Here is a 25,360-nt window from a genome sequence, read left to right on the forward strand (position 1 = left end):
AATTTGTAGTATACGTTAAACCAAGAAGATACAAAAAAATAACGCCCAAATCTGACTTCGTATGAGGAAGTTATGAATTTTCTAAGATTTAGCATAGCAGTGCACGACCTGAAACTCGAATTTCAGTTCGAGCGGTTTTTGGCCTACGCGACCTAAATGAGAGTTGAAGATCTCATTAATAGGAACTCAACGACAAAAAGACAGACGAAAACGGAGTCCGTATGTAAAAGTTATGAATTTTACGCGGACATTTAACAGTGTAATCACCTCCTACTGTTAAATTTAAGATCGGTCGAGAATTAGCCGACGGAGTAAAAAGGAAAGTTGTAGATTTTATTTTTACCTACGCGTGGATATAAATAACGTCAAAAACGGAGCTCGTATGCGAAAGTTATGGACGAAGCTTAGTCTCTACTTTTCGAGCGCGGCGAATTCGATACAGTTTTGTAAATCCGAGATAGAATGAGAATTAGCCAACGGGGTCTAAACGAAAGTTGTAGTACTCGTAAATACCAACGCGTGGATATAAATAACGTAGAAAACGGAGCTCTTACACGGAAGATACGGACGAAACTTAGGGGCTACTTTACTATAAAATCCCTATAAATAAAGGGTGAACTATTCATATTTTCTTCACACCATAAACATTTCTTTCTCTCTCTAACTTCTCTCTAGCCTCCCTAAACCCCTCCCAAGTCTAGGGAACCTCCCTAGTACGAAAAGGAAGCCCCGGAGCGCCCGACGGCTCCGAGAAGAAAAGCTTTCGGCTCGGAAACGCTACTCCAGCGAAGCCCGGTTTTTAATAAAAACCCGCTGTAAGTGAGCTACGCCTATACTATATTTAATATAGCTTTTATTTAAATATAGTAATGTTATTAGGACATTATAATAATTATTTGGGCTATTATTATGGGTTATATAAGTGTCGTTATAATATCTTTTTAACCACTCGCGATACGGGAAATCTGGTTTGGAGGGCCGCTTGGGTTGCTGGATTCAGAAGTGCTATATGCCAAAATGATCCTGCCCTCCGGTGTTCCATGTCTGGCCCCTGTCTGTACATAGTGGGTGAAGAGTATTGTTTAACGCTTATATAATAGTAATAATAATAGCTAGACTATTAATTAGTCTCGGTGAATATTAGACTAAACTCTAGTGGTAATGATACTAGGTTTTGTCAAAGTAAAATTGTTTTAAGAGTAACGAAGCGTTGTCCGAGTACCGAGTCACCATCTTATCAGGTGAGTGCATAGTTACTTTCATCTTACACATAGATATGAAGTATTTTATATAAACTACGTGCTATGTGTGCATATTATCCGTATAGTTGCTATCTATGCTAGATGAACGATTTTATACAAGTTTATATGATTTAAACTGTATATGTATTTATATCTACGTAATATGTTGGGTAAAACATGGGTAGATGAAATATGAGTTGGATGATGAGTTGAGAGGTGATATAGACCATGAGGTAAGGGTGAGAGGTGGACGATGTGAGAAAACTTGTTCCCAAATGTTGGCCCCGTCATCTAGCAGAGTATGGATGACAACCACGGACTATTCTAGACAGTCCAGTGGAACACTAGCAGGCTCGCAACCTGTAGGTGTTGTGAACGATGTGTTCACCCGGTGTACTCTAAACCGTGGCGATCATGCAGACTTGGTGCCTAAACCATGGCGATCATGCAGACTTGGTGCCAAAACCCTGGAGACTATGCAGACTTAGTGCCTAAACCCCGGTGACGATGGACTTCGTGCCGATTCCTTAGGAATGAATGAACGAGGAATAGTTGATTCTTAGGGTAAATCCTTAAGAGTAAAGAAGATAATGGAGATGGGTAATTGGGTTGATTGTTTTATGTTTAAACATAATAATTATATTATTGTGGGTTGAAAACCCTATGTACTCACCAGGTTTCCCAACCTGACCCACTCAAGCTTATTTGAATCACAAGTGCCGATACGAAGCCACTTTACACTGAGAGATTTAAAAGAGATGTAGATCACTAGTGTAAATGAATGTAAGTTCTGTTTATGCTTATGTTTCTATATTGACAATGACATCCCAAGGTTTTGAAAATGAATAAAAATACATTTCTTCGGAAATGCTTTGATAACGTATTTATTAAAACAGATACTCTGATTTTTATAAAGCATAAAAAAAATCGGTCTTTTCTGGCCGTGAAAATGGGGATGTCACAACAACTTTTTAGTTGACGCTTTTCAAAACGACTTGTATTCTCAAGAATCCAGTAGCAGGTAATAAGCTCGACTATGAGATCAAGTGGTGCGACTTCAAGAAATTTTACTTTTCTTAATTTTGTGTAACTGATGAACAAGTTCAATATGTAAACTACGTAAGTGTATATCTCCAATGTATGATGTTTGTGATGGGTTTTAGCGAAAAGAACATCCTATGTGCTCATGCAAACCCTAATACTTGGATCTATGTTTCTCTAATTGTACATGCAATTCATCCAAGACTTTCTAACCCTAGATCTAGTATATGTAATCGAAATTAGCATAACAAAGCAGATCTAGATGTGTACCTTGTTGTTGATTGAAGATCTTGAAGCCTTGAGAACTTTAGCACCTCAAGTGTTGTGCCTCTAATGAATCACAAACACCAATAGCAATTGGAGGAAACAAGAAGAAAATAGGAGAGAGGGGAGATTTTCGGCTCTAGGACTTCTTAGGGTTCAATTGGCCGAAAATCACATGCCCAAGGGTTCTTTATATAGGTCTAGGAATTAGGGTTTCAGTCATTATCCTTATCTGATTACTTAGCCACCAAGCAATCCAAGGATAATTCTAGAATCCCTATATGGACGAATTGATAAGTCTTTTATCCCTAGAATTCGTCCACCCTATCTATTAGGGTTTCCTTGCCCAAATTTGTAACTATCACATAATTACAGTTCAGTACCTTAAGTTTAATTAACTTCTATTGATCACAAAACTAATACTTAATTAATTATTGACCAATGTTAATTAAACAAATATGATTTCTCCTTTAATATATTATTCTCATAACATATTAACAAATCATAATCACCTCTTTCTATATTATTCCTTCAGTCAAGTTGCTTTGGTGAAGGCAACCCAAAAGGACCATGCACAACCGGGCCAAGTACATACCAAATATAGTTATGGACTTAGACACTAATCCAACAGTCTCCCACTTGGATAAGTCTAATAACTATAAATGCAAATGCACCTTTTTGGATCCGGTTAGCAATCGCAGTTCTCAAAACTCTTGATCTCATCAATAACTTGTCCTTAAGATAAGGGATCATATATTCCTCCATTCTAGATATCGTATGAACTGAGACATGGATTTTAATCATACTCTCTGTTCATGTGTTATTTCCCAATTTCCGATTTACGACGACTGACAACAGACTATGATTGAACACATCAACTTAGTACCGGCTTGACCAAGCGCTTAGGGTGTCATCACTAAATCATCGAGGGGCCCACAGATATCACTTTTATCCTACTTTGGGTAAAAGGAACGGATAAACTTTGACTCAATGCTCGCTTGTACTTACTCACCGAATCACACACAACAATACGTTTTATAACACCAAGTTACTGGTACGTTTACATATTATCAATGTCCAACTACTCATAAGATACAACTCACACATCTCGGTTTCAAAAATATAAGATATTATCGTCTCACCAATCACTCGTGATAAAATCCATGAAGTGATCCAAGTGAGCGTGGGTTTAATCATATACTCTAATCTTATAGCAGCACTCATGAACTCTGTAGCAAACTTGTGCTATGTCTAAACACTTTAGACAATCTACAGACGGATTCATGACCGTCTTCTTTCATACCTACTTCCAAAGTATAAGCGACTGTGGAGGGTTTGAATAATCTTATTATTCGGGAAGTCAAAACATGCAAAGTGAAACACAAGAATAATACTAATCTTATATGGCCCCAAACTTTTGAGTATAAATAAAACACCCTTTATTTAATCACCATATTGATTACTCATTATTTGTTGTTTCGGGTAATCAACTTCTTACTTGAATTATAACAACAGTTGTCCCATGCACCAAGCATGCACACTATGTTTACCTATGGTCTTTACTTTGTGAAATAGATCAAATGAACACATTTCCAATGATGCTCATTTCACAATTTCTAATTTTAATAAGTCAGTGTAAGAATACAAAATTCTCGCCACTACTAGAATATGTTAGATTCTAACATTTTATGCAACGGTTCCTTCCTAATATCACAACACCAAAGTCGCAAAGACTATCACTAATGAAATTACAAAGTCCTCTATTGGAGATTGTTGCAAGACAATTCCATAGATATGAAGTCTCACATTTAAAGTACATTCCTTTGAACATCCTTCTTGCATAAAAGTTTCTAATCTAGACATAGATTCTTAATATCCAACTACCACATATGGAAACATTTCCATATTTGCCATATGACAACTCATTATTAATAGAATCATATCTAATAATAATAATGTCAGTATGGTCCATTCATTACTACACTTCCAACTGCCCACAAGCAACCATTCCTAGGCGAACCTTAGATTGTCCTTTGACAGTTGTTTAATAAATTTAGTCATGTCCGGTTCTAGTCCTTTTTCCCTCTTAATGCCCTAGGCATTTGGAAAATTTTAGAACGGTCAAATTTTACAGCATATGCAATCGATCCTATACCCGAAGCGTATGGGACACGATTCATAATGAAAAACGTGATACTTTACCAGTTCCTTGCTATAATATTGTCATAATATTTCTATTTGCCATGTTCTCAAAATTCGAACTATGAAAAGGGATGCCGTAATCATAATCGAACTTTGAGAATGCAATTAATAAATATACCCTTGACTAAATTCAATTAAAATTTCTTGATCTAAGCTTTTAGATTGTAAACAAAGTATAACATTCTCTCCCTTAATTATAGCAAAACAACTTTTCATCATTGCAACTTTGCGAATCGAAAGTTTTGGTTTTCTATAATTAATATTGCTGAGTCGCAACTTTAAAATAACAATCATGCTCCCACTAACATGATGATTTTTTTTAACTTGCAGAACATTTATGCTCCCACTATCTTTGACATGTATTCAGAAAACAGTTGGACTTCTAGAAGACAATACTTACTGACTTCCAAAGTTGATATTTCCAATACGATGTGCTTCGATAAGCCTTTATCTAAGCTTCTCAAACTCATACACCTTTTCTTAGATAGCTCGTATGTGTGTGTCTAAACGATTCTAGAACTTACATCAATAAGTCTAAAATGTTCGAACCCATTTTCCATTTCCCAGAATTCGAACTATGAAGAGGGATGCCGTAATCATAGTCGAATTTGAGAAATCCAAATTTCATAATGCTATCTTCAAAATCTCTCTTAGTGAAGGCGTTTCCTCATAATCATTTTCATGAAGGAGATAAACTTTACGACACTTAGATTTTATGACGTATGTGTTCCTATCCATGTGAATTTGTCATATCATTGTGACAAATCCAAACTCTTATGGATTGAACTTAACTAATCTTAATTCCTTGCCATCAAGGGTCCCACCATTGCTTCCAAGTTATTAAACAGCTTACTCCTTCATTGATATGTACTTTCCATTGATTAAGAAGCTTAGCCATTATGCATTCAAATGAGAATTCATAGAACTCACATGCATAGTTGACTTAAAACTGGAATGGCACAGAAAACAAAATTTTGTGAACACGATAGGTTATAAACCTCAAATAGTGTGCTAGTGATTATTGATAAGGTTTACTCTTGATTTGTTCTTGAAACTTTTCAAGATCATTTAGACTCCCACTGACCTCTTGACATATACAATTCTCTTGTTAAGGAACATTTCTAGACAAATGAATATTCAAGAGTTAGTGCGAAATCTTATCAAGACTAACACTTTACTTGTTCGGTTCTAATTGGTCTTTGTCTTCTTCAAGACATCACAACTTACTAATTTTAAACGTGTAGAAATAAGAAGACTTTCTCTATTCCTCATTTGATAAGTGTTACTAACCTATTAAAGACGTGTCACTCAATGTCACAGTCTTGATTCCTGGGAACGAATTATGATCGGTCTTTTGATTTAAACCATTTCTATAATTTCCAATTCTGCTTATTAGTCTCACAAAAGCACTATTGTATCTTAGAGGATCAAATGAGATATGGTTCTATAATTACCAAGATGATCATAAACATGATACAAAAGCACTCTCCCTTCTTCTTAGATTGGAGAAACTTTTATCTTTTTGCCTTCATTGATTCTTCTTATTCTTTCTGTCATTCATTAAACTTTTCAATGATTTAGAATCATGCTTAATCCTATAAGTATGATCATATTCACTAATATGAATAATCTTGTTATTATTTATGATGGACTCGACTAGTCCACAACATTGTGAACTCGATCTCCTAGTCCTTAATTTGTTTCACATTCTTATGTGAATAAAGAATTATCTAAGTACCAAGATTTCCATACATCATATGATTCAAGTCATATGATTCCAAGCTTCTGTCCAATTGAAATTTGGGCGATGCGAATCTTTTCTTACTTAGAGAGTTTCAATACTTCCATAAATAATATAACTAAGAATCACATCCATTCATTGTAGAAATACACAAAGATCAATTTTTCATAACGATTTCATTGCAAGGATATAAATAAGTCAAAACAAAATTTATTTTATTCATAAAAGCAGCGGAAAACATGTCCTTACAATGCAACAATCAAATGAAAAACTATGTAACTAAATATCCCTAACAAATCTATCATAACTTTCTAAGCTCAAAATCTGATCTTCGAATCCATGCGATCGTAATCCATTTTTTTTCGTGATCAGACTCATCTTGCTTCTTCATCAAGCTTCCTCTCCTTTCTTCGATCCTGCAAAAAAACATCCAAATCTAATCTTATCACATCATGTATTAAGAATCAATGAATAGGAACTTAACAGAGTTAGATAGTGGATTTTACCTGAAGTAGAGCCATACTCCTCGACTCTCCCATCTCTTGGGTGTTGTTTGTTTTTTCTGAGTCAAAATGTCTGCAGTCTGCGGACCACATCTGTAGACCTCTGCAGTAGAAGAGGTGGACGAAACGTCTGCAGTCTGAAAAAAGAAGACTGTTTGTTTTTTTAACATCTGCGGGCTACTAAAATAAACTGAAATCTAAATAAACTGGTTTTTTTAAACTTCAAAATGATTTTTTAATATTATCATGACTTTGTTATAAATAATTAACGAATCTAGATCAACTTTTATGTATTATTGTATAAAAAATAAAAATAAAAATGGTATAAATTAACGTATATATTTTATAAAAACCAACAACTTTGGTTGTAAAGTTATAACTAAACATTATAATTAGTGATCAAAGAATTTGATACATAAATGGATGGAAATAAACTTCGATTTTTTCAATTAAATCCATTAAAATGGTACCATAAATATTTTTTTTGAGAAATTAACGATACTATATTAAATAATGTTTTACAAAATTTGGCAAAAAAAATATAAGAATATATTATGATTTTTTTTATATTTATATAAACAACTTCAACGACTATTATTCTAATAAATCTTTATTTATAAATTTGTCAAAAATTTCTTGTTGTATCGTTTAACATTTTTTTTTAAGTTTTGTAATTTTTTTTTCAAATTGTTTATCATTAATAAAGTTGGAAAAAAAATAAATTAAAAAAAAAAACTTAAAAAAATAAAGATATATATGTTTTTTTAGGCTAGAAGATGTCTGAAGATATTAGAAGACTCTGGTCCACATCTGCGCCAAGAAGAGGGCGCGCAGACATTTTTAGGTCTGCAGTCTTCAAAAAAACAAACAGTCTGCGAAGGCTAATGTCTACGTGTGGTCTGGGCGGCGCAGACAGAAAAGTTCACGCAGATCTGCAGACAAAAAACAAACACTACCTTGGACTCTTCAGGTTCTCAGGGCAGATTTGTATCCAACGCCCCTTCTCTTGGCAGCAAAAACAAGTGGGTTCTTCTGGAATGTCCACGGAAGCATGGTTGGTTGATTCACCAAACACATATTGATGTTTCTTTTTAATGCACTGGTTTTTAATTTATAATTCCTATTTTATCGCATCTAAACCACACCTTACAGACAGTGAACCCGATCGAGTATAGTATACCTTTGATAAGCAAGGGTGTCGAACACAAGGGGAACGGTAGTGAATTAATTTAAAATATTTGATTATAGGTTACAAAACACACGAAAGGAATAAAGAAATGTTTATTAAATCTCAAACGAACAATTAATTAACAAATCTTGATAAACTAACAGGAAAACAAATCTCTTCAGGTACTTTGGTTTAGATAAATTACACCTTGAAAGCATAGACAATTGCATACACAAATTCATTTATTCATGTTCACCGATTCCTAAAATGATTAGATTCGCGTTCACTATTACTAATCCTTTAGTAAACAAGTCAATTCAAACAGTGATCAGTTGATTAAAGTAACATGTTTCCTAGTGTTAAGTTCGTATCAAGCAAGACTTGTAATAATAGTTAATCAAATTACTAATTCAATTTAACCTCTTGTTGATGGTTTATCACACAAGGCTCACACATTAACTTACTTATTTCCGAGTTAATCCTAGTTTCACATTCGCTATTCCTAGTCATATAATCTTGATGGTCATCAAAATCATAAGAGACAAGAAATCAAGCAGATGTTCATACAACTCAATTTACTTGACAACTAACAGCAAATAATTATCATTAACACGTAAGGATCTTTTAACAAGCTTGGCAAGATAAATTAAACATAAACAAACAATCTAATCTAGCAATTAATCTATAGATCAATGTTTCATTCAATCATAAACACAAAGTAAAAGGTTTTTACACCTAAATCAGAAAGTAAACACATAATAGTATCACAGTGGAATGCTAAACATGGTCACGTTAACAAACCACATGATTACCGACACGTATTCGCTCTCTAATCCCTCCGATCTCCGCTCCCGTTAGCTTAACGGCCTTCCGGCCGCCTTCTAGACCCTCAAAACGGCTTAACAGAAGTTAATTGTCGACTAAATTAGGTTAGAAGTTGAATCCCCCTCCTGGCTGGCCAATAATCGATATTTATAACCTTTGGGACCGACTTACGTACGCAGGACGTAACTTGGTTTACGCTGGGCGTAGCAAGAGTTGTATCGCGGTTGGGAAGTCTGGATAAACACCCAGTACGCTGGGCATAACTTTAACTACGCTGGGCGTAGTAAGAGTTTCACCATTACGCTTGGCGTAATTATATATTACGCTGGGCGTAATAGCGGTTTTCAGCATTTTTTTGTTCTTTTAGCTTCTAAGTCCAATTTCCGCTCCAGTCTTTTCTTTTCCGCTCTATCGACAACTAATAGCTGCAAATCATAATTCAAAGCATTATAAGTACCTTTTAGTTCTAAAAGAGAATAATAAAGGTTAAAATATTAAGATATAATGTATAAAAATATATATATAAATACACATATCAAAATACCCACACTTAGCCTTTGCTTGCCCCCAAGCAAACTTACTTTTATTTTACCAATATCGCACTAAACAATCCATTTTAAACTCAACCATTATGTCAAGACCATGCATTTGTGTCTATAACTTTTCTTAAGGACCCCCCTAATTCTAAATACTCACAATCCTCATAAACACTCGCCTACTTCTTTTGAACAATGTTCATTTTATGCAACCCTCCGAATCCATCCGCAAAAAACTTTCTAACCTCAAGGTATTTTTGTAGAGCTACCCAAACATACATAAACTAGAGAATTACAACTTTTAGAAGATACCACAACTTGGAGCTCTTGAATTCTTCTTTTCTTTGATATTTGATCTTCAATTTCTTTGAATTCAACATCTTCTTTGATTTTTGGCATCTTCCACTTTTTGAATTTTTCAGAATTTTTTCTTCCTTTTATCTTCATATCTTGACTTTGATTGCTCCAAAAATTCTTCAATTTTCTTTTCACTTTTTAGTAATTTCTCTCTTTTTTTTACATGTACTCACTTTCTTTTTTTTTTCTTTTTCACTCAAAGCCCTACATGCTTAAGCAGGGGCACTCAACTTCAACCTTTATTGGTTAAGACATTAGTCCAAGTGCAATGACTACATAAGTTTTCCTGGATACATTTCAGGTACAGGCTGCTAAACATATTGCATTCCTCAAACTAAGCGAGGTTGTGTTTTTGTCCCATGATTTCACTAGAATAAAGGGGGCCACAAATGCACTATAACGTATATAGGCTCAACTAAACATTTGAGTTCTCATCGGATCATCTCATACAATATTAACAAAATTTTAAATTATTACTAGATTTTCCTAAATTAAACTATTTTTCAAGTTTATAATTTTTCAAATTTTAAAATTTCCCAATCTAGCAATTAAATTACTCTTTTGACCTCCTACCCCACACTTATTTCATACAATGCCCTCATTGTATGCATAAAACTATTTAAGCACATAAAAGCAGTAAAAAGAGGGAGAAAAAGGAACAGACTCCCCTGAGGTAGTAATGGCGAGATCGAATGGGGCTGCTAAAAGTTGCTCCATAAATTGTTGGAAGATTGGAAACTGGAACTGTTGCGTCTGAATTTGCCGGAAAAATGAAATCAAGAACGCCAACTTCTAAAATGTGGTGCAAAAGATTGCAAATAAATGCAATATGTAAAAACCATGACATGGGAAAGTGTCGACCACGTCGTCTAGTCGAATGATGTGAAATCTAAACATGGCCACATGTGACAATTGTTGGTCACGTCGTCATATCAAGAATGGCAGCCTCCTCTCGCGATGAAAAACTCCCCCACGACATAGGAAAGTGTCAACCATGTCGTGGCAACCGGGATGATACTTCTACCTCGCGTCGAAATAAAACTCTATGGTGTGGGAACAGCTCATCCATACCATAAGAGTCAAAATATAGTAAAAATGCCACTCTTGTAAATAATCTCTCACGAAATCAACACGCACCCCACACTTATGACAAATCGTGGGTCTTGACTATAATCTTCGAACTCTCACACGGCTCTCTCTAGCAACAGTCGGACCTAGCTGCTGAACTTACTGCCAGCTTTCAAAGGGCGAAAATTCTGCAAAGATCTAAACAACCAAAGAGCATCAACATGGAAAACAAAAGTAAAACAAGAATAAAACAACCTAAATTAAACTAAGTACATATCGAATAAAAATACTAATACTAAGCAACGTAAAAATAAACTAAAAAAATAACATAAAAATAAAAATAAAAAGGATAAACTAAGTCACTCGTCATCCTCGTCATCGTGCTGCTGTGTCCCAGATGTATCGGATCCATCAGGTCGTGACTGGAATGGTGGAGGAAAAGGAACCGGGTACTGAAACCCCTGATGGGCAAAGAATGCGGTCAACGCATCCCCATACCACTACTGTCATCTCTCTACGTGTGCAACGCGCTCACCCAGGCTCTGAAATCCCTCGTCAATTCGCTGAGCTAGGTAACGTATATCAATCTCTAGTTCAGGTCCCTGCTGTGCTCCTCGAGGAGCAGGTCTACGCCGCTGGGCTCGTCGCGGCTGTGGCTCGACTGCACCCTCCTCGTCGGCCACGTCATCTGGTCGTACCCGTAAGACACCATCCTCGCCCCGCTCAAGTACACGCATTGACTCCAATAACTGAAGGCTCATCGGCTTCATATCATGAAACACCATCGATCTCGTAATCTCGCGCGTCAACAACTGATAAGATCGAACTAAGCGTGTGATAAAATGCCCCCCGCAAATCGGGCTATCCTCCCGAATTCCCCTGGCCCTCCTACCCATATAAGCAGCTAAAGCAACTGGAAGGTTCAGGTGCCTCCCTGGAGTAACAAGCGCCCATAAGAAATACAGGTCTGTAGAAGGCACTCTCTCACTATTCTTATGGTGCGTGAGAGACATGGAAATCAGACGGTGCAACAATCTATATGTGGTAGACCGAATCATCCTCCCCCGAGCAGTAGATGGTGTGTACACTCCTCCAGTAATCTCTGCCCAGAAAGTGTTTTCATTGTAGTCATCCGGCCGGCCCGTGAGACAATCAGCAAGGAATGCCGGGAAGTGGACACTCCTCGTCTCGTCTACTGTATATATCCCAACTCGAGTGGCAAGCTCAATCGCACTGCACTCCCGACTCACACCACCAAGTCTAAAGGAGAAGGCTGTCCTATCATCGGGTGTCTTCCTAGGGTCATAGGAAACTGTAGCATAAAACTCTAGCAAAAATTCCCGATACACAGGCTCCTGGATCCTGAACAATCTTTCCCAACCCTGACATACGAACAAAGGCACGCCACTCGCGTCCGAGTGGGTGTATTGCAAAAAATTCTGGATCAGCTCATCAAGTCCAGTCTGGGCCGCCAATTCCCAATCAGATGAAGGTGCTATGTCAATCTCCTTAGTAAGCAGCAGACTCAAATTTTTCACATATTTGGCCCGAGTTTCATTATTTAGAGTTTGCGGGAATTGCAAGAAACGATGATCTATCACGTCCTCGGGTGGGTTTGTTCTTTGAGTTCTACGAGCCATAATCTGCAAAAATAAAAACAACACAAAACCAAAACAAAATACCACAACAGAATTAAATGAAAAATATGGGTGCTGGTCAAGAACTTACGTTGGGCGTAGGTCCAGCATACGCTGGGCGTACGTCCAAGAACTCGTAACCAAGTCTCTGTTCGTTCAAAAGTCATAACCCATAACAATGCCTTCAAATTACGCACACACGCAGGGCAGTAAAAAAAATCTAGGGGTCAAACACATGGGGTCATACACAGGGCTAACGTCTAGAACGCTATGCGTACGTTCAAATGCCCAAATCGAAGGTTAATACACGAGTTTAAGGACAAATTAAGTCCCAATCAAGTGAAATCGGTTTATTTGAGCCATAAACACACATACATTCAACTGAATCGACTCCAATTCAAGAAATGCAGAAACCCTAGATTTCTAAATAGTTCAATTTAACCAATTTCTAGAAATTAAACACAAATTTAAGCCAAAGGGTAACCAAAGAACATACCTCGGTGTCGATTCTACAAGAAAAGAAGAAAAATCGGAGTTTTGTAGAAAGATTCGATCGCCTCAGCGTAGCATGGGGTAGGAGGTAAAATGGTAAAATAACAAAAAGTCAAAAGGATTAGTAAATTACCTGACGTCGACTTACGCTGGGCGTAGATAAACCTTACGCTGGGCGTAAGTCCAATTCTGTGAATAAACAATTCGCGATCATTTGCCCGGTACGCGTGGCGTAATTATATGTACGCTAGGCGTAATTTAATGCATTTTTTTCTTTTCTTTTTCCTCTATTTGGAAACCCTTTTTTCAACTAATTCATTTGGGGACTTCTTAATATTTAAATTGCTGCAACAGGACAACTTTCAGACAAGTGACACGTTAAAAAAAATGAGACATCATGATCACTTGTCTTTGTCGAGATCAAACAACAATGGTTGATTAAAACCCTTGCACGCAAGAAATGGTTTGTGAAAACAACAACTTTCGGGGCCCGTTAGAATATTTCCTTTGTTTTCTTCGCACCTTTAACTAAAAGTAGAACAAGAGGTGACCTAACTAGTCAAGAACAGCAAGAGCTCGGTCTTCTACTTAACCACCACGACACGCCTTGCTATACTACGCCTCATGGATTAAGTTGGTCAAATCACCAAATTAGTAGACTAACCAGGTCAAGAATTCCCTAATCGCTTGCAATCTCGAAACCCATGCAAAAGGTAAAGCCAATCAATGTGTACGATCACAAATTCCTGCAATTAACAACAAGAACCTTCCCGACAAGTGAAATGATATCAACGAAAATAAAAATAAAAATAAATTGAAACTAAAAATAAAAACAAATAACGAATAATCAAATAAACTAAAGTAATTGAAAACCGTTCCCCGGCAACGGCGCCAAAAACTTGATGTTTCTTTTTAATGCACTGGTTTTTAATTTATAATTCCTATTTTATCGCATCTAAACCACACCTTACAGGCAGTGAACCCGATCGAGTATAGTATACCTTTGATAAGCAAGGGTGTCGAACACAAGGGGAACGGTAGTGAATTAATTTAAAATATTTGATTATAGGTTACAAAACACACGAAAGGAATAAAGAAATGTTTATTAAATCTCAAACGAACAATTAATTAACAAATCTTGATAAACTAACAGGAAAACAAATCTCTTCAGGTACTTTGGTTTAGATAAATTACACCTTGAAAGCATAGACAACTGCATACACAAATTCATTTATTCATGTTCACCGATTCCTAAAATGATTAGATTCGCATTCACTATTACTAATCCTTTAGTAAACAAGTCAATTCAAACAGTGATCAGTTGATTAAACTAACATGTTTCCTAGTGTTAAGTTCGTATCAAGCAAGACTTGTAATAATAGTTAATCAAATTACTAATTCAATTTAACCTCTTGTTGATGGTTTATCACACAAGGCTCACACATTAACTTACTTATTTCCGAGTTAATCCTAGTTTCACATTCGCTATTCCTAGTCATATAATCTTGATGGTCATCAAAATCATAAGAGACAAGCAATCAAGCAGATGTTCATACAACTCAATTTACTTGACAATTAACAGCAAATAATTATCATTAACACGTAAGGATCTTTTAACAAGCTTGGCAAGATAAATTAAACATAAACAAACAATCTAATCTAGCAATTAATCTATAGATCAATGTTTCATTCAATCATAAACACAAAGTAAAAGGTTTTTACACCTAAATCAGAAAGTAAACACATAATAGTATCACAGTGGAATGCTAAACATGGTCACGTTAACAAACCACATGATTAACGACACGTATTCGCTCTCTAATCCCTCCGATCTCCGCTCCCGTTAGCTTAACGGCCTTCCGACCGCCTTCTAGACCCTCAAAACGGCTTAACAGAAGTTAATTGTCGACTAAATTAGGTTAGAAGTCGAATCCCCCTCCTGGCTGGACAATAATCGCTATTTATAACCTTTGGGACCGACTTACGTACGTTGGGCGTAACTTGGTTTACGCTGGGCGTAGCAAGAGTTGTATCGCGATTGGGAAGTCTGGATAAACACCCAGTACGCTGGGTGTAACTTTAACTACGCTGGGCGTAGTAAGATTTTCACCATTACGCTTGGCGTAATTATATATTACGCTGGGCGTAATAGCGGTTTTCAGCATTTTTTTGTTCTTTTAGCTTCTAAGTCCAATTTCCGCTCCAGTCTTTTCTTTTCCGCTCTATCGACAACTAATAACTGCAAATCATAATTCAAAGCATTATAAGTACCTTTTAGTTCTAAAAGAGAATAATAAAGGTTAAAATATTAAGATATAATGTATAAAAATATATATAAAAATACACATATCACATATGCTCCATTGCTTTTCCAAATCATTTCTGACTAAGCAGCAATAAGCATGTAAGTTAGGTCAATGAGGGTTGCGTCAAGATCCATCATATAATACTCTATTTTAAACTTATTATACGATTCAGGCAGTGACTGAAGAACCCAGTCCACAACCAACTTCTTGGGAAAAGTCGCACCCAACATTATCAACCTATCGATGTGTGATTTCATCCCCAGGACGTGAGCACACACGGGTTTTCCATCTTCATGTTTCATTTCCAATAGAGCTTTAGTGATATTGAACTTTTCAATCCTTCGGTCTTGTGGGTTTGGGAGAACAACGGGAGGAGGTGGAGGAAGTGAAATCAAGCTAGTCTACATGGCATGGATTGGTCTTTCACCTTCATTGTGGAACAGACTTTCACCTTGAGCAGGAATACCTTTTCCTTTAGATTCGAGAAGACCATGGTTAGATTCAGACATCTATAAAACGGGAGAATAAATCAAGTCAGTTAATTGAATCCTTAATAAAACACCCAAATAAGATATTAAGGCTAGGATCCAACATAATATCCTACAAATTGGAAGAGGGATGCCGTAATACAACTCGCAGAACATTTGAAGGTAGGTAAATGACGATTTACCAATTTCCACCATGAAAAACGAAAAAGAAGGTTAAGTTTTAAATGTATTGAAAACTCCTAGATCTTTTGAGATTCATTGAACTTTTCAATGACATGTTTAAATCTCGATATGCCCTCGATTTGTGACTGGGATGCCGAGGATCACAAAACAGGGTGTGAATAACCATGCAAATATACATGGTGCCGCCAATGTTGCAGTCACCTATTCGATGTGCCGGTTAACCACACGCGCTCCATCGAACTATGACAAACATCGAGTCGCCCTTTGCCACCTTTGCTTAGAACCCAATTAGTGTGTCGGTTAACCACACACGCTCCACTAACGTCTTAGCAAGGGTACAAAGTGTAATTTCATGGAATTGCATCAATCCACTTTTGCCTAAAGTAACTAAGATTGGGAATTTTGTAAAACATTTAGTTACTTATTTATTCATTATACTTTTAATGAGGAGAGGGTTTGCCCAATCGTACCCGTTCGGCTAACGACCCTCCACCAATCAAGGAAGCGGTGGGTGAGAGTGGACACTTATTAAACGGCCATTTTATAGGCCATAACCTTATACCCCCCCCCCCCCCCTTATAGATCGGTTTCGTGAATGAGGCCTACTAACGGTAAGACTAGCAGTTTAAGTTATACATATATAATATTAGACTTTTAATGTTATATATAGTATAAGGTTATATTTTACACTTTTAAAATACTAGGTGGTTCAAACTATTAATAAATTAGACCTCTAATTCGATTAATCTTAAACCTATTAATTTATGGCTCATTAATTCTTTCCTTTAAATAAACTCTTAATTAAATCAATAAACCACAATGGTGAAATTCGAATCTTTTCAAATCTAGGGTTTTAGAATTTAAAATTTCAAAAATTAAACTTTTAATCAAAATTTAAATTCCAAAACTTGAGGGCAAGTTTTGAAACTTTTCAAAACATTAGGGTTTAGAATTTAAATATTTCAAAATTAAACTTTTAATCAAAAAAAATTTTAAATTCCAAAACATGAGGTCAAATTTTGAAACCTTTCAAAACTATATAGATCAAAATACAAATAAGGCAATTAAACAATTAATTGGTGATTATCTAGTTTTGACCTAATCCAATTCATGCAAGATAATTGTCCAAATAATTCAAATAATTTAGCATTTATCAAATAAGGTAACTATTATCTAATTAGATGACAAAAATCTTTTATTTTTACAAAGATAATCATAAGGAATCAATAAAATTCGTATTTTATTAATTTGAAATGAATATGACAATTATCCTAAGTCAAAATAGGCAAAAAAATCCGAAAATCCATCTGTCTGACAGCCAGACTCGCCGAGTCACCATATGGACTCGCCGAGTTCATCCTACTCGATGAGTCCACATTGGGACTCGACGAGTTTGTCAGGCAGATGGCCAAAAACTCGACTTTGCAATCAAGAATGAAACACTAAGCATCAATACAATAGAAACCAATCAAGGCTCTGATAGCATTGATGGGTTTTAGCCAAAAGAACATCCTATGTGCTCATGCAAACCCTAATACTTGGATCTAGGTTTCTCTAATTGTACATGCAATTCATCCAAGACTTTCTAACCCTAGATCTAGTATATGTAATCGAAATTAGCATAACAAAGCAGATCTAGATGTGTACCTTGTTGTTGATTGAAGATCTTGAAGCCTTGAGAACTTTAGCACCTCAAGTGTTGTGCCTCTAATGAATCACAAACACCAATAGCAATTGGAGGAAACAAGAATAAAATAAGAGAGAGGGGAGATTTTCGGCTCTAGGACTTCTTAGGGTTCAATTGGCCGAAAATCACATGCCCAAGGGTTCTTTATATAGGTCTAGGAATTAGGGTTTCAGTCATTATCCTTATCTGATTACTTAGCCACCAAGCAATCCAAGGATAATTCTAGAATCCCTATATGGACGAATTCATAAGTCTTTTATCCCTAGAATTCGTCCACCCTATCTATTAGGGTTTCCTTGCCCAAATTTGTAACTATCACATAATTACAGTTCAGTACCTTAAGTTTAATTAACTTCTATTGATCACAAAACTAATACTTAATTAATTATTGACCAATGTTAATTAAACAAATATGATTTCTCCTTTAATATATTATTCTCATAACATATTAACAAATCATAATCACCTATTTCTATATTATTCCTCCAGTCAAGTTGCTTTGGTGAAGGCAACCCAAAATGACCATGCACAACCGGGTCAAGTACATACCAAATATAGTTATGGAGTTAGACACTAATCCAACAGTTTGGTTGCTATGTTTTATTCATATTCAATTGTTATGATACTGTACATGAAGTCATCCGCCCCCGACCGTTTCCGCCGTCCCGGTTCGGGGGTGTGACAGGTTGGTATCAGAGCATTGTTTATAGTGAACTAGTATATCTAACCATACAAGATATGCAACTATAAATACAATGGGACTAAAAACACTCTGACTAAAAGTATACCTTAAGAATATAAGTATTTTCTAAAAGTATACATACTTGCTAGAACCGTATCATAGTACGAACAAAACAAAAGTATTTAGATGCTGAACACTATAGTCAAACCTGGCAGTTATGTAATCATATCTGGAATAAATAGAGCCTGATCAACTGTATTTATTCGAGATACGACCAACATGTGTTTGGGAGTGATGGTGGTGTTGCAACGAGTCTAAAACTTACAAACCCTACATGCAAGGGAGCATTAGAATCAAACCTAAGGTTTAAAATACTATAGCAGTATTTTATGATACTAAACAATAACAACAAGTCTAAAAACGTATCGATTTCGTACATCAGGAAGCCCTAGGATTAAACATGTAGTAGCATTTTAGAATACTATATGACCTCCACACTTAAATCTTCTACATGTATCTCATACCTCCACTCTCGTGAAGACAACATGACTGAGCTTCACCCCGAAGACCCCTACTACCCTACGGTAATAGCCAACGAATGGATCGAGGAAGAACCAGAGGAAGTGCAAAGGGAGAACCCAGAAATGGGTCCTGAAGAATACCAAGAGATGAACCACGAGGGAAAGGATTCCGATGAGGAGCCAGACATGGATGAAGGCGCCAGAGAGATCCTTAGCGAGCCTTACCCCTCGGAAGCAATACCGAACCAACACACAGAACAGGAAGACCTTACCAATCATCTCCGCCCCTTAGAAGAGGAGTTGACCACCCTAAGGTAACAACTCATGGAAGCTGAGGCTAGGGCAGCCTTAGCAGAGCAGAGAGCGGAAGAGGCCACTCGTGAAATGAGCGAAATGGTTGGGCCCTAAGCAATCCGCCGTCCCGGTTCGGGGGTGTGACAAAGAATCTTAGATCTACTATATAAAATTGAAATCTATATATATTAGGGTTTAGATTAATACCTTTCTTGTTAACTAGTAGTAACAAGCAATCCTCACTTCAATTCCTTGACCTTCGAAAGCCTAGTGCCCCAAGCGTTGCACCTCTAATGGATTCACAAACACCACAAGCAAAGAATGAGGGAGAAGGAGTATGAAATCGGCTAGGGTTTCTTCTTAGGAATCAAGTGGCCGATTTCATGAGGCTAGGGGTTCCTTTTATAGTTAAGGCCACTAAGGTTTTCAACTGGAAACCCTAGTTTCCTTGCTTGGGCCCTAAGCAATCCATAGACCCCCATATGATAGGCCTTGGACGAAAACTCTATGGTCTTCCCATAGATTTTCGTCCACTACTTATCAATAGAGTCCATTATTCCAAACTACAACTATCACTAATTTACATAATCAGTCCCCGTTCATTTAATCAGTTTCTTTTTATCACTAAATTAATTCCAAATTAATTTCTGATCAATACTAATTAAATAATATGATTTCTCAATTAATATATTATTCTTATAATATATTAATAAACCATTAAATAACCTCTTACTCCAAAAAACCATCTTGTTCAGTTGTTATGGTGAAGGCAACCAAAAAGGACCATGCTACAATCAAATCAAGTACATACCAATCCAACAATTTGTTCTATGCTGACGACGTAATCTTCATTGGTGAATGGTCACAATCCAACCTCAAAAACCTTGCCTGTATTCTCAAATGTTTCCACATATCCTTAGTGCTCAAAGTGAGTTTCTACAAATCGAGGGTGTTTGGAATTGGTGCATCTCAGTCATAATTATCAAACTGGGCGAGTATCCTAGGATGTGAAGCGGGATACTTCCCGTTTACGTATCTTGGTGTTCCCGTTGGAGCAAATATGAACCTAATCAAGAATTGGAAACCAATTATTGACAAGTTCAACTCCAAGCTATCACTTTGGAAGTCCAAATCTATATCCTTTTGTGGTAGATTGACATTAATCAAATCTTTTCTAGGTACCTTACCCACTTATTTTCTTTCTCTTTTTGCAGCACCGTCAGCGGTAACGGAGACCCTTGACAAAATTAGATGAAGATTCTTAGGGGGTGGATGCGAAGATAAAAAGAAGATACATTGGGTATCTTGGGATAAAATCGTAGCATCCAAATCAATTGGCAGACTTGGAGTAAGAATAATCAGAGCACTAAACATTGGATTAATCGTTAAATGGTGGTGGAGACTGAAACATGAAACCTCTTCAATCTAGAATAAAGTCACCAGTGGTATACATAACCTACACAACAAGCCATTCAAGCACCTTGCTAACAACAACATCCGGGGAGTTTAGAAAAACATTGCATCGATAAAAAAAGACCTTACCAAGCACAGACTCGACCTAGACAGTTTGTTCAATCTGCAAGTCATTTCTGGTGAAGATTTCTTGTTCTGGCATGATAACTGGTGTGGTCTGATACCACTTAAAGCCAAATACACATCTCTATTTTACCTTGAAGCCAGGAAAAGATGTTATGTTGCTTTCAGATTTCAGAATGGTACATTTAAAAGCAACTGTATCTCTCGCCCATAGGTAGCAAGTGTCACTCACCTGTTAGATCAATTAAAAACAAATGTGGCTCTTGTTAGATTATCTCAAGGAAAGGACCATTTGACATGTACATTGGCAGCAGATGGAGAATATACAATTGGAGCACTAAGAACAAAATTTGATAAATTATCCACTCCAACCATCAACAACCCTGTGATTAACTAGTGTAAAGAACTACCAATTAAAGTTAACTGTTTCATTTGGAGAGCTGTGCAAAAGAGAATCCCAACAGCGGAGGCGTTACGAAGAAGAAATATCAATGTAGATACAACACGTTGTAGTGCTTGTATCGATGGTGAAGACAATGTCGACCACATATTTGTGCAATGTCCGTTTGGAAATTTGATTATACAGAATATCCTTAGTTGGTGTGGTGTTAACCACTTCTCGGGAAACAATATTGATGATCTTCTAAACTTAATTCATAGTTGGGGGCGAGGCCCGGAAAAGAAAAAACGATTCACATTCATCTGCTATGGGCTAATTTGGAGTTTATGGAGATATATGAATGATCAGATCTTCAAACAGGTATTCGTTAATCCTTCTATTGGCGTAGACTATATTAAATCTATGGTTTATTTTTGGATTAAATGTAGAAATAGTGACAATATTTGTTATTGGGATGAGGGATGTCCTCTCCCTTCACATCTATATAACACCTTAAACTTTTGTATTTTGCTTCTTGTGGGTCATGTCCTTGCTACTTGCTAGTGGGGGTTCCTTTTTAATATATTGTCATTTCAAAATAATAATAATAATAATAATAATAATAATAATTATTATTATTATTATTATTGATGTTTTTTTATGTGTCGCATGTTAGAAAATCATTTTAATAATTTAATATATTCAACTTAGCTACAACATAGTTATTTTGATATAATTTAAAAATACAATATTATCTTTAATCAGATATCAATCAATCATTAGTAGAATACAAAAATATGTCCAACAAAAAGTTATAAAGACAAAATTACAATATTATTAAAAATCTTACTAATCACATATCTGTTTTAAGTGAAAGCAATACAAAAGGATAACGGAGGGATTTTAAAGGCACCCAAATACAAAGTCAAAACCACCGATTCAAAACCATTGATATAAAACTCAATTAAAAATTATTAAAAATGTAATGATTATCAATTAAAAATTATTAAAAATGTAATGATTATATACAGATTAATTATAACCGTGTCCATTTTTCAAAATAAATTACAGAAATGGTCCTTCAGCTTTCGTCTGTTTCACAGTTTCAGTCGTTAAGTTTAAAAATTAATAGATTACATCCTTATGATTTATGAATATTACAGTTTTAGTCTTTGTTTCATATAAAAATAATAACTTATTCCTCCCTTTTCTTTTTCATTTTCTTTTAACAATTATATATATATATATATATATATATATATATATATATAGTTATTTATTCTCACCTTTATTTAATCATATTTGTTTTTAGGGTTTAAAAATCTTTTAATATTTTTGACGTCATATTCGAATATACGATTTAATATATTTTTTTAAAGTTTTGTTCGGTCACATTATATAATGTTTTTTTAATATATTTTGCTCGAATAAACAAATTAAAATAAAACCCCGGATAAGTATCAAACATCAAATATACTTATTTAATTTTTCATATGTTTTTCATTTACATCATTCGTTTATATGCTTTACTTTTTTTTATTCAGCTTTAAGATGTTTTATTGTTACTTTTTAAACGAATAATCTTAAATATAAGAAAAAACAACTATTATACCGTTATAACAACTATATTTTAACAATTATTTGTTAAAAGAATAATCTTAAATAAAATCTACCACTTGTTAATACTCATTAAGTATATATTGTCTGAAATACTAAAAAAATTTCCCTCGTCTTTTAATTTGAATTCTATTTCTTCTGTTAAAATAAATGCGAAGAGAATTTTTTTTTATTTCAGACAATATATACTTAATGGGTATTAATAAGAGGTGACTTTTATTTAAGGTTATTCTTTTAACTAATAGTTGTTAAAATATAATTATTATTTTGATAGTTGTTAAATTGTTTATCATAACATTTTAGATTATTCATTTAAAAAGTAACAATAAAACCTCTTAAAACAGAATAAAAAAATAAAACACATAAACGAATGATGTAACGAAAAAGACAAAAAAAAAATTAAATAATTATTGTATTAGAAAGGAGGGACCAAAGGGTTAGCCCGATGTAGGTTTATGTTCCAGACTCCGGTCTGATGTCGGGGGGGGGGGGGGCGATGCAGTTAGAATGCTTGATGTCTTTGTGATTCTTGCATGTGTCTGATTATGTGTTCCAGACTTTGGTCTGATGTCGGGGAAAGCCCGAGGAATGTTAGCTTTCATGTTATGTTTATGTTTATGTACATGATATACTTGTTGATATGATATGTATACCGGACTTCGGTCCGATGCCGGGCGGGGCCCGATGCAAGGGCGGGGCCCAAGTTATGCCGGACCTCGGTCCGATGCTGGGCGGGGCCCGATGCCCGGGAAGATTGCAGTGCACACACCATTTGTTCAGCCTGCGATGTTTACACTCTGATATATATTTGACAGTTGTTATTATATTTTGGGATACATTGTTTATGATTTTTATATGACGTTTGATGACTATGGTTTTATTAAAGGTTTAAAACGAAATTTTTGGGCTGTAATTTTGGGAGGTTTCAGGAGTGTTATTATCTTTTAGTTTTATTAATAACCTGTGAATAAAAAATTAATTAAAATAGTTAATAAGGGCATAACAGTCTTTTTAGACCGGACTAAACGCGCAACAAAAAGATGTAATAAGAACCGTCCAAAAAAAGTTATGGACCAAACTCGTAGATTACCCAAATCACAGGGACCATTTGTGCAATTTACTCATATATATATATATATATATATATATATATATATATATATATATATATATATATATATATATATATATATATATGAAAAGTTGAAATATCAATATATAGTAAATTGAAGTAAGAAGGACTGAAAGTAATTTTTTTAAAATAGAAAATGATATAAACTGAAAATATGTGTTAACTATAAGGGTAAAAATGTTAAAATTATTAAATCTTTGATAAATTGATTGTTTGATGTGGGTACAAAGAAAATCAGGACACCGTACATAAAATAAAATTATTTATTATCTACGTGTCATATCGAATTGAGTTATTTTACCAAAGTCAAAATTGTTTTGACCGATGTGGTTTTGGACCCATAAATCGGGTGCCAATACCAACACCCAAGGATAACGCAATATATTGAAGACGCCATGAAAAACATATCAAATAAAATAGCACGCTGATTTTAACTAAATTTTGTTTTGAATAATTAATTTTTTACGAAAAATAATTGGTTTTGTTTTCATATGGACAAACAATTGCCAGATAAAGTAACGTTATATTGTTTACGGAAAAAGACACCCTTGTAAGACATTAATATCTTTTGCAAAATAATACATGTAATTTGTAGGTAAATATTATATTATTATATAATTACTATGTATGTCCATGTTTTAAAAATATAAAATTTATTTTTTGTTTTCCATACAAACAATATGATCATTTTAGACCCTCAAATGTGAGAATTTTTTATTTCCGTGTTGTTTGTGGGCTGAAAACATTTCGACAAGTGTCATTATTTTTGAATTTAATAATTTGAAGTTGTTCAATTATTTCATAAATTGACATGTTCAAACTTATTATTGACTTTTACCTTTGTATTTGGAGTTTTTTACCAAACGGTGGTGATTGGAAAAAGTATTTACCAAAATGATGTACTTTCTAAATTATTTACCAAAATATCGTAAATTCTTAGATACAATACTTTTTTATATTGAAATTTAAATTAAATCAGTTGGGCCCGCCTACAGGTTTCTCGCTCACCTTGTCTGTCATGCCCCATTCGCCTTACCATTTCTTGTCCGTCGGAGCTAAACACCGGAAAAATACTTCGTTGTTTCACCAATGTCCTCCATGTGTTAGCGATCCATCGTCGCCTTTAGCCATGAAAATTTACTATAGGTTTACACAAGCATTACCAGAGAGAGAACATAGGAGCTCCTGATTACCAATAAAAAAGCACAAGATCGGAACTTTAGACCATGAGTCTTCAATGGCAACTTTGCTCCTCTTAACTCGCTATTTCAAAACTATCGATTTGTGCTCTTTGTATTTGGTTTCCAGAAAAAACTAGATCTATTTTGTGTGTTTCTTTGGAGGACGAAAGAGAAAGGGGAGAGGCCAGGGAACGAGAACAGTGAATTTTGACACCGAGATGAAGAACGAGACGAGAAAGACGATGGTGTTGGTTAGAGAGGGGGGGGGGTTCAAGATTT

Source organism: Lactuca virosa, chromosome 5 (genome assembly GCF_052849685.1).
Source record: "Lactuca virosa cultivar CGN04683 chromosome 5, Lactuca_virosa_CGN04683_v6, whole genome shotgun sequence".
NCBI lineage: Eukaryota > Viridiplantae > Streptophyta > Magnoliopsida > Asterales > Asteraceae > Lactuca > Lactuca virosa.